We start from the raw sequence: 9,904 nt of genomic DNA, 5'->3' as shown, positions 1-9,904 counted from the left end.
CACCCTGCGTCAGCTGGCTCCCCCGGCGGTGCCAGCCCACGGCGCAACCGTTTCTTAAGAATAGAGGAAACATCATACAGAAGTTCTGTGCTGATACTTTTTTTGAATATAAGTTGTCCTGCTCATGAACTAAGACTTTGCTCCTTTGCACTTGACAACATGCAGCATCTACAAAACAGCTTTTATTTTAATTATTTTAAAGCGAAGGCTCTACTTGTTGCAGATCTGGAGCATTTACAGTTGCCAGGACAGCAGGACTGAGCCATAATACACAGGTCAAAATGAAACAGGCAGGAAGTAATGCAGGATAAGACACACAAGGGGAAACGGCATTTCAAAATAAAACGAACAGAAAATCTCCAACAAAAACCCAGAACAGTCCAAATGGGTGTTGTGCATATCTGCCATCAGAGAACCACCTCAGGAAGACGGGTTACACCAGTGGATCAGATCATGATTTAGATTCTGACAGTTTGTCTTATGTGCTTGTGTTTGTTTCAAAGAAACTGCTGTAAACTTTCCTCACACCTGAATGCAGTGCTGCTGTACACATTTCTGGTGTGCTTTTTTTTATTTATTTTTTATTTTTTTATTGGAGCTTGTTTAGTTCCAGAAGTCCCCCTTCATGATGATCAGTAATATAGCACTGACGAATTGCATGTTTCCCTTGTTGAAATATAGCAGCTCCGAGCTTTGGCAGTTTAATTACTGTAATCTAAAGACGAATGGTAGTTTAATCTCTGACATGGTTTATGATCTGTATTCTCTGCCAGGGAGGAAACAGCATCACGCTGCAAATCACACAAGGTCCACTGGCAGCTGTCCTTGTCAGAGCTTTTTGATTTGGTATGAGTGGACCAGAGGCACTCATTCAAAAACTCACTAATGGAGAAAAGTGAGAAGCGCCTGGGAATTAGTCATCATGATTTACAGTAATGTGCTCGTCTGCCTGCAGAGTCAGAGCACAATGTGGGAGGCTGTATTTCTCCTAGCTATTCTTTGTTCCCGTTACTTTACTGACTAAAAAAAAAGTAAATGCATGTTAATTTATCTCACTGCTGCAGAGATGGTTTCACATTCCATAGCATCGTCAGAGCTTTTTGATAAGAACAGCAAAAAAGATTTCATTCAAAACCCCAAAGGGAGAAGCTATTACACTCTTTATATTGTGGCAGCCACAAAATCAGCCGAGCTGTGAAACTGTGGCCACAACTCCTCTATTTCTCCCCAGTAAAAGCTCCAGAGTCTTACAATAAAATGGTCACATAAAAGTGAGAAGTGCTAAAGGGATATAAAGAAACGGTAAAAAGAAGAATTATACAAGCTAATGGAAAGGGCAGAGAGGGTTGCATTTCCAATGAAGTGCGAAGTTTGCTAAACTCTAATATTTTGCACTGCCATCTATTTTCGAACCACTTAGATGGCAGAAAAGTGGTTACACATGATGCTCTGCAAGGCAATCAAGTAATGTTGCGATGATTGGATTTCTCTTTTTTTTTTTTTATAACTAGCTGAACTACAAGCTCTGACGATCAGCTGATTACAGCGCTAAAAAAGTATGACGCCTCCCTCGGGGAAGCTGAAAAGTCAACTTTCGCTTTACGGTTGTGCAGCCGACTGCTATTAGCTTCATTAGCTGGCGTCTTAGATGCTAATGGTGCCGTTTAGCTGCAAAAATCCTAATCTCATTAGACAGAAGCGACCAGTGTGAGAGGTGGGGATACCTGTGCTGTGGAGGCTGAGAGCCGGGATAACGTTCTGCCAGCTGCTAATTGGGATGAATCAAATTTTGAGGTTTGACGGCCTGTGCACAAGCAGGATCTCACTACAACGGTGAATTACTGGAGATTAATTTCTCTCCCTCTGCGTGGTATTGCACTCCAGAGATTTTACTGCTGCTGTCTAATGGCACAATTATTAAACATTTTTACCTCAATGATTTTCTATGAGGACTTTTGTCAGCTCAAAAACACAACACTAGTTAAGAAATGTCAAGTGTAGTTCCCCAGTGTTTCCTAAAATAAGCTGTGAACAAGGGGACATCCCCCCCATACACTCTAACTAGAACCCTCAGCATTCCATGGTCTGTTTGCTCGCTTTTTGTTTTTCAGGTACAGGATCCAAGGCTTGGAACACACTGGAGATGTGTAACTGCAGCTACAGTGACTACAATCATTGCATAATGTCTCCCCCCCCCCCCCCCCCCCCTCAGTCAAACGCCCTCTAGGCATTTATAATGACTGACTCCTACAGTTATGCAGAGAACAAGTGCGGTCTGTTCAAAAATGGCCGAATGACCCGCAGGACCCCAGAAAGAATAACTGCAATGTTAATAGCTTGTGGGGATCCACTTAAATGCACGATAAACAAAAGCAGCGGTGCAAAGGTGCAAGTGAGTGCATCACTCTTATCTGAGCTGAGCTGGAAGCTGTCAATGAGTTTCCTAGAAGCCCTGCCAGACAAAACCGCTAGATAACAATTTTCTCATTTTACAGATTTTCTATCAAAAATAATTGCCTGAAAACTGGTTTCTACTGCGTCGTCCGTACACGTTTGATCAATCTCATACAGGGGCTGCAAGTGCCTTTGGGGTGTGTCCAGTTCTCATCACTTAAAACATGAGTTGTCTGGGTGCAAAGTCCAGGGTGCAAGGCAATGCAGGGACATTTCTCTTGAAGTCTCTAATCTTTAAAGCAAATCAGTAAGCAACACATCATCACAAACACTCCCCAAATACGAGGGAAATTGACTTTACACCTGTTTTGTTGCTGGTCACTGGTATCGAGGATTTGTGCTGCCTCAAAATCCATCAATAAATCGCCTGATCACAACATTTTTATAGACTAAGAAATCGGTATTGTCATGGCTGGGGGCAAGAATATTTGCTAATTTAAGAACACGGATACCGGTGGAGGAAGGATGACTGCGTCAGACAGAAACCGGCCATGCACCACCAAAACTTTGCTGGTGTGAGTCAGCGTGGTGCCTTTACAATCTAGGGGGCATCTGAAGGCAAAAAGAGACTCCGCAGCTCCCTGAGTTCATTAAATTAAAGCAAACGGTAATCAGTATGGATTCTTGTATAGGGCCTACAAAGTTCAGCTGTAATCATGAGAGTGACAGAGGACCCTGGCTGCCCTACACAGTCGTCCTTTTCTTTCTGGAGCTTTCTGCGTGAGTATTCCCTCTAGTTATGCCATGTTTTGTAACGTAGGGGGAACATCACATGGTGCTTATAAATCACAATTTGACATTTTTACTGAAAGTTTAAATGAGTTTTCCTTTCAAAACATTTGGAAATCATGCGTGTTCAGGTAGCAAGAGTTCTTCCTGACCTGATGAGAAACACCCTCAGCGCTTCAAAACACCAGCTACCACCGATGCTGTTGGACAGATCTTACAATCAATAACACAAAACTTCAATTTTCTGAAAACTTCGTTTGTTTGTTTTTTGTCTACTTCTAAACAAGAAAGATGCTTCATGTAGTTCTCAAAGTTAACGGCCATTTTCTCTTCTGCGTTTTGCCTTCAGGTGTTACTGTGAGTACAATCAGAAGGTTCGGACTATTTGTTTGTTTCCTGTATTTTTGTGTCTTTTTGTAACTTCAAAACTGAGTCTCTAATCTGTGTCTGAAGTATTAACGACCCAACTGCACTGACCCTTTACCTAAAAAAGTGTAATTTGTCTTTAAATTACTCACCGTCGGGTGTCTTGATCTCATTAAGATGAATTCAGAAAACTGCGGCCACATATTGGCTTGAAGTTAGAGGAGAACAGCAACAGCAAAACTGTCAAGCATCCGTTTACAACCTCTAAAACCCATCATTCGCTTTAATCCAACTATTTACATCCTCCTCACCTTCATGGTATTATCATGCAGCAAAGGTGCAGAAAATTCTATGAAAACAGAGTGACTGGCATAAACCCCAAAACAGAAATGAGTCAGATGCAGGCCAACATCAGTCAAAGAATAAGTTTGACAACCTCAAAGAGCCAAAATATTTCTAAACAGACATTTAGCGGCTAATTAGCATGAGAGTGAGCTCCAGTTTAATAAACGTTATTCAGCTCTGTGTCGGTGAAGGAGGCGATAAGGTCTGACTGGTTATCGCACACACACAGACTTTTAAGTCTGGAGTGATTTGGATGCTGGGAGAGGATGTAATCCAGCACCACTAAGACATCCCATTCTCTCCCTCTACTGGGGAACGCTCCCTGCCAGTGTGACTAATATCCAGGGAGGGAAATACTCCTCCTGGCTTGGCTCCTTCTGTCCAGGAAGCCAGAGGAGGTGTGACGGTCCCGCTCTGCTCATAACATCAGCTCAATAATTACCGCTAGTCTGCCTCTCCACAGGGCTTTGCTGCTATAAACGGCTGCCCTGTCGCTCACTAATGGGAACTCACCGCTGCAGCAGGGTTGCAGCAGCAGGCTCGGGTCACCGGAGACCTGGGTGGAAGAATTCAGGTCAAATCCTTTAAGTTCCTTGTTCAGCCCTCCCAGGAGAGCAGCCCATTTACACCCATGCTGGATGTTGTCATGCCATTAAATGGTGGGTATCAGTTGTTAGAGGGAGCACTGATTTGAGGTGTATGACCAGACTGTCAGGCTCAGTGTCTGTTAAGACACTCTTTCCAAGAAAAAAGACAGACTCAGATGTAATTGTTAACATCCAATAAACTACTTATGTTTAGGTCATGTGCCCCCTAGTGGCCATGGGTTGACCACAGCAAAGGAGGACGTACCAGGACCAGCACGATAACTCTTTGTTGTGTGTGGAAAGTGGAGAAGTAGCACTTTTGACCACATTAAATGTGTTTCACTCCTTTTTTGTTTTTACATGCAGGCAAGCTTTGCCCCATTCCTAAACATTACTGGGAAGATATCCCCTTTATCCTGAAATTCCAAATAAAAGGATAACCTGCCTGTTTTTGTTTTTTGTGGTCCGACATGGAATTCCTATCAGTGTTTGGCTTCTATCTATCACAGATGGAAGGCATGGCTCAGGGGTAGAGTGGCCGTCTAACAACCGAAGGGTCGCTGGTTCGATCCTCGACCCCGGTGACCATGTCGAAGTGTCCTTGAGCAAGATACTGAAACCATAATTGCTCCTGATGAGTAGGTTGGCGCCTTGCATGGCAGCCTCCACCATCAGTGTGTGAGTGTGTGTGTGAACGGGTGAATGAGACGACACTGTAGAGCGCTAAGGTAGAAAAGCGCTCTATAAAATTGAGTCCATTTACCATCACAGGGGACGGAGCGTCCCTCCTCCAAACCAGTGGCACAACAAAACTCTTCAGTCATGCAACAGTGCATTTGACAATCTAATACTTGATGTGATTCATTGCAAGACATGAAATGCTCATGAATCCTGGTGTATATGGAGTAGAGAGTGGGAGTCAAACGTATGGTCTCAGCCCCCTGGGTGTCCCCACACACACTGATGAAACTTTAAAGACGGCGTTTAACTGAATACGTCTTCAGCATGCTGGTGAAGTCTCACTCCATTCCAGGGTCAATTATAGTTGTATTAATATGTGGGTCATTGTCATTTGGGGCTGATGGGGAAAAGTGGTTGCTCTTCTTTAGCATGACTGTCCACGAATAGAGGAGATGTGTTTTGTGTGTCTGCTCAGGTTCCCGTGCGCGTCCGTCTGCTCCCGACTCAAACAGCCTGGCATTTTAATTTGCCCTCATTCCATTTGATGTCCCAAAACCATCCAACCCGTCAAAGAAATTTTCTCCACTTGAAATTAGCTGCTCTTAATGAAATTTTAATTTATTATTATGAGCTCAGTCTGTGCCTGAAGCGTTGCCTGTGAGCTGAAGATTTAAAGGCCTTGAATGCACTTGACTAGCAAAGAAAGGCTCTGGGCTGCGAGAAATTGAATGTATCCATTAAAGTGACATTACCCAGACTGGAAATGAAATCTGACCATTTGTCTCCTGTCAATGACGCCAGTGCAGTCCAGCTAGAGAACCTAATGGCTGATGGTTCCATCAGTTGCAGGACAAATTCATTCCACTTGACAATCATAGGATCTTATCAATACAATGGCTGTATTTACCGGGAATGCCTTTGAAAAGATGGGGCAATTTTCTGTCTCGCTTCATTTGAGGAAGCGGAAATGGATTTTTCTAGAAGTGAGCTGAAAAGTGTGTGTTGTGAGTCCAGACACTTAGCCTATTGTGGCTTAGCTGGTCATGATTTCTTGGATCAACTTTGTCTAAAAGTAAATCAAAATGACTTTTTTCTTCATTTATTGTTTTACGTGTAGTAGATTTATTTACTACCGACTTTAGGAGTAGGCAATTCAAGGCAAATAGCATAACAATAAATCAGATAATCACTAAAGGTGCGTCTGCGGTGAGGATCCATGTTGATTAAAGACACAGTACCTTGCTTCTCTGGTAGAGGGCGATGTGGTTGCGGTTTCTGTTTCTACTTTTTTCATTAATTATTTTACAATTTGTGGTTTTGTGATTTGCGTGGAGGCACTGCCAACTACACAGTCGCTGTGCAGACCTGTGGTTTAGTTTCATCCTCCAACCTGCAGCTAAACCAAAGGCCTTCTATGGTTCTGCCGTTTGTCAAATTATGATCACCACAATGAGCTTACAAAATTTGCCGTGCAGAGCTGGACAAAGTCTCAGTCAGACTGCTGCATAAATGAAACAGTTTGCTTCAAATAACCTCCCTGGTAGAACAATGGCTCTGAGCATCATCGCAGGTGTGTGTGTGTGTGTGATGACTAAAGCACACACCCCTTTTAAGTGTGTATGAATGAAGTGTTTATCCCCAATTTGTACAGTAACCTGCTTTCATTTTTAAACCCCCAGTAAAAGCAATCACCTGAAGCCTGCCTCTCTGTTGTGAGGTGCACTTTGCCCATCTGAAGCTGAGTGAAAACTGAGAACAGCTACTTAATGGGCTTTTAACATCTGAAATGGGGGAATGAATCAGAAGTAGTTTTTAATTCCGCTCTTCTTCCGTTGGAAGACATGGTGCTTGCATCAGCCGCAATGCATAGTGTGTTTGTTATGCTAGCGGCAGCTAATTTAGCCTCCAGCCAGTAGCTTCAAGCAGAAAATGGCATCGGAGGTCTGGTACCCTGATTGTTGCATTTCTCAGTCAGACACTAATTCATTCTAAAGGAACAAAGAGGATCTTGTCTTACAAAATTATTTCTGACCCGTAGAAACACTGGCAGATTTTAGAACATCAGCCAACTCTATTTGCAAAAAAAAAAAATAGAGTTGAACTTATCAAAATGCAGTTTCTTGTTGCAGAGACGACCTTGAGGAGTGCACTCTTGATGCCAGAGCGAATTAAGGGAAGGGCCATCGTGCAGAAATAAATGCAGCGTCAGTGCATGCAGGTGGACTCCTGCCTCGGCACTGACCAACCATGAATCCACCAGACGGAGTTTTCTAGGTGAGCAGCTACAGGCGGAGTGATGGACTCCAGATGGAAGAGGCTGAACGGGTCCTTCCTTGGGGTCATTCCATGTGACCTCTGCTCCATCACTGCTTTTCTGCCTCATTAAAACCTTTCTCCCTCTCTTCCTCCCATCATCTCGCCTCACAGGCTGTTAGGCAGATGGTAGCCACGGCAACTCTAACAGCACGGGCAGAGTGACAGCATATTCATCTCTCTAATATCTACAGATAATTGGCCATATAGAGATGAGGTGTCTACACTGAAATCAATGGGCTCTTTCATCTGAGGCAGTTGCATCAGCGTCGAGGATAACCCTACTTAATGCGTGGTCATTTGGTAACAAATTGAAACTCCGCAACTCCATTGTTGCGCGTATGAGACGTAAATGGTCACAAAGGTGCAACGTAGACAGTGCTGCATCTGAAGTAGCCCAGACGTAAGGAGCACCTGTTGTCTACCATCTATTTGATCAGGGTATTGCATTTAAATAACTACTGCAAACTCTGGTCTGGACAGAGTCAATCAGCGCACTAGATCCTACACGCTGCACCTTTTTAAACTGAGCCGTTTCTTTCCCAGTCAGAGAGGTCTTCATTTATTAAACCAGATGTTGCATCATGTTAGTTTCCTGTGTTATGTAGCCCAAAATACTGCATTGTTTTGAAGAACCTGCAGATTGTGCTACTTCATGTTCTACCTTAAAGGAAAACTGCTGTTTGTGATGTTTACCACTGGGTAGAAGGATTTCATAAGATCAGTGGCTGCAGGGTGTTTTTCAGCGAACACAGGTACGCATGAATAAGTCCTCCGTCTCCAGGGTAAACATGAGCAAGACGAGGACAAAAGTTACTTTTAGATTCCAGCTTGAGATTTAGTCACCCACACAGCAACACGAAGCAAGTGAAATACAGCCAACATCTGCAATAAAAGCCTTCATACATGTCCTGAATTCATTATCTACCTGTGTGTTTGCTCATAAGCCTTTAAGATGGTGCTGCCCCAGTTTAATCCAGTTATTTCCTGCCTGTTGTTCACCGTGCATCTCTGGCATCAGTAGTTTAAAGACAAATCAAGGACTGCTCCATTGCATCAGATCAATGCAATCCCAGTTATGCTTTCATGTTGAGTGTTTGGGGTTTTTTTTAGCCCCAGTTTCTAAAATCAAACTCTCTTTTTTATGTTGCTCGTAGTATTTAAGCAAACTGTACTTTTATATGACCTGAAGTACATAGTAGGAGACTTCGATCTGAAGGCTCTGAGGTGTGTGTCAGATCAGCTTATCGGTGCAAGCAGATGGATCACATTTGTCTTGTGGAGGGTCGGGTGAAAGGGCCGGCAGCCCTACAGCAGCATGCCAGGACTTGTAATAAAACACATCAGATTCAATCACCTCAGCTACGCCACAGCTGGAGGACACCTTGTTTTGTCTTGACCACCTTCTATTGAGTTATTGACCCCCCCCCCCCTTCCCTAGAAGCAGCTTGTGACGCTTGTTAACCCCGTTGATTGTCGAAAAATGGGGAAACTGCTGGGTTCTTTTGAAGGGTTCCTCTTCCCTCCTCTCCATATCCTTAAAGAACACGGCCATGAAAAGAAGGGCACACTGACTCAGTGAAGCATACAAAATGTCTGAAACTGAGTCCTGGGGAGAATTTGAATTAGTGGGTGGCATTAAAAAACTGGAGTAACTCATGTCAGACAAATTGGCCAAGTTAGAGTGTCCAGCACACTATCGATAATTAAGTGGACATACGAAATTCATCTCTCCAGACAGAAACCAGAAAATGTCCTCCTTGAACACAGCCTGCTTCTCAGGCTCAGTGTGGTTTTCTGTTTGACCACCAACGCCAAAACTGAGCTGCATTGGTACTGCAGGGGTCTTTGGCTTAGAAGCCTCCACCCCTGTGGCTTTAAACTCACTGTCATGCTTTTCTTTTTTTGTTGTTGTTTTGTTGAGCACCGGGACAGAGACAGATAACAGAGCGCCGACTGCCCTTGACAAAACAAATCTCTCACCAACATCAAGTTAACATTCCTGTAAAGAGCTTTAAACCAGAATGGCCTCCAAAGTGATAGGAGGCAGACGTCTCGAGGGAGTTAAAGAAGAGAAGTCATTTTTCACCTTGCAACCAACAAGTACACAACGTGTTTGCAAAAACAAAGCATTGATAAGACCTGGCTTGGCTGAACAGACTCTCAGAAAACGTATTTGCAAAGGAGTAATTTGACTGTCCTCCTAAACCCTGAAACATCCAATTGCAGTGTGGAACAACGATCGCTGCAGTAAAGCACCGTCATTAATTGGAGCAGCCACACTGACCACGTGACGATGGGCCAGGTCTACATGACAACTGGCCTTAAGCGATGCATAAGCAGTAAGAGTACAGTACCCAACAAGTAGTGCAACAAGCAGCAGTATTTTGCTCCTATTTTCAGGAGGGGAATACTCATGGATCCTAGTT

This window comes from Aulostomus chinensis, chromosome 15 (genome assembly GCF_037954235.1).
Source record: "Aulostomus chinensis isolate RoL2024-O1b breed Wild chromosome 15, RoL_Achi_v1.0, whole genome shotgun sequence".
Classification (NCBI taxonomy): Eukaryota; Metazoa; Chordata; class Actinopteri; order Syngnathiformes; family Aulostomidae; genus Aulostomus; species Aulostomus chinensis.
Note: the sequence above shows the minus strand (reverse complement) of the source record.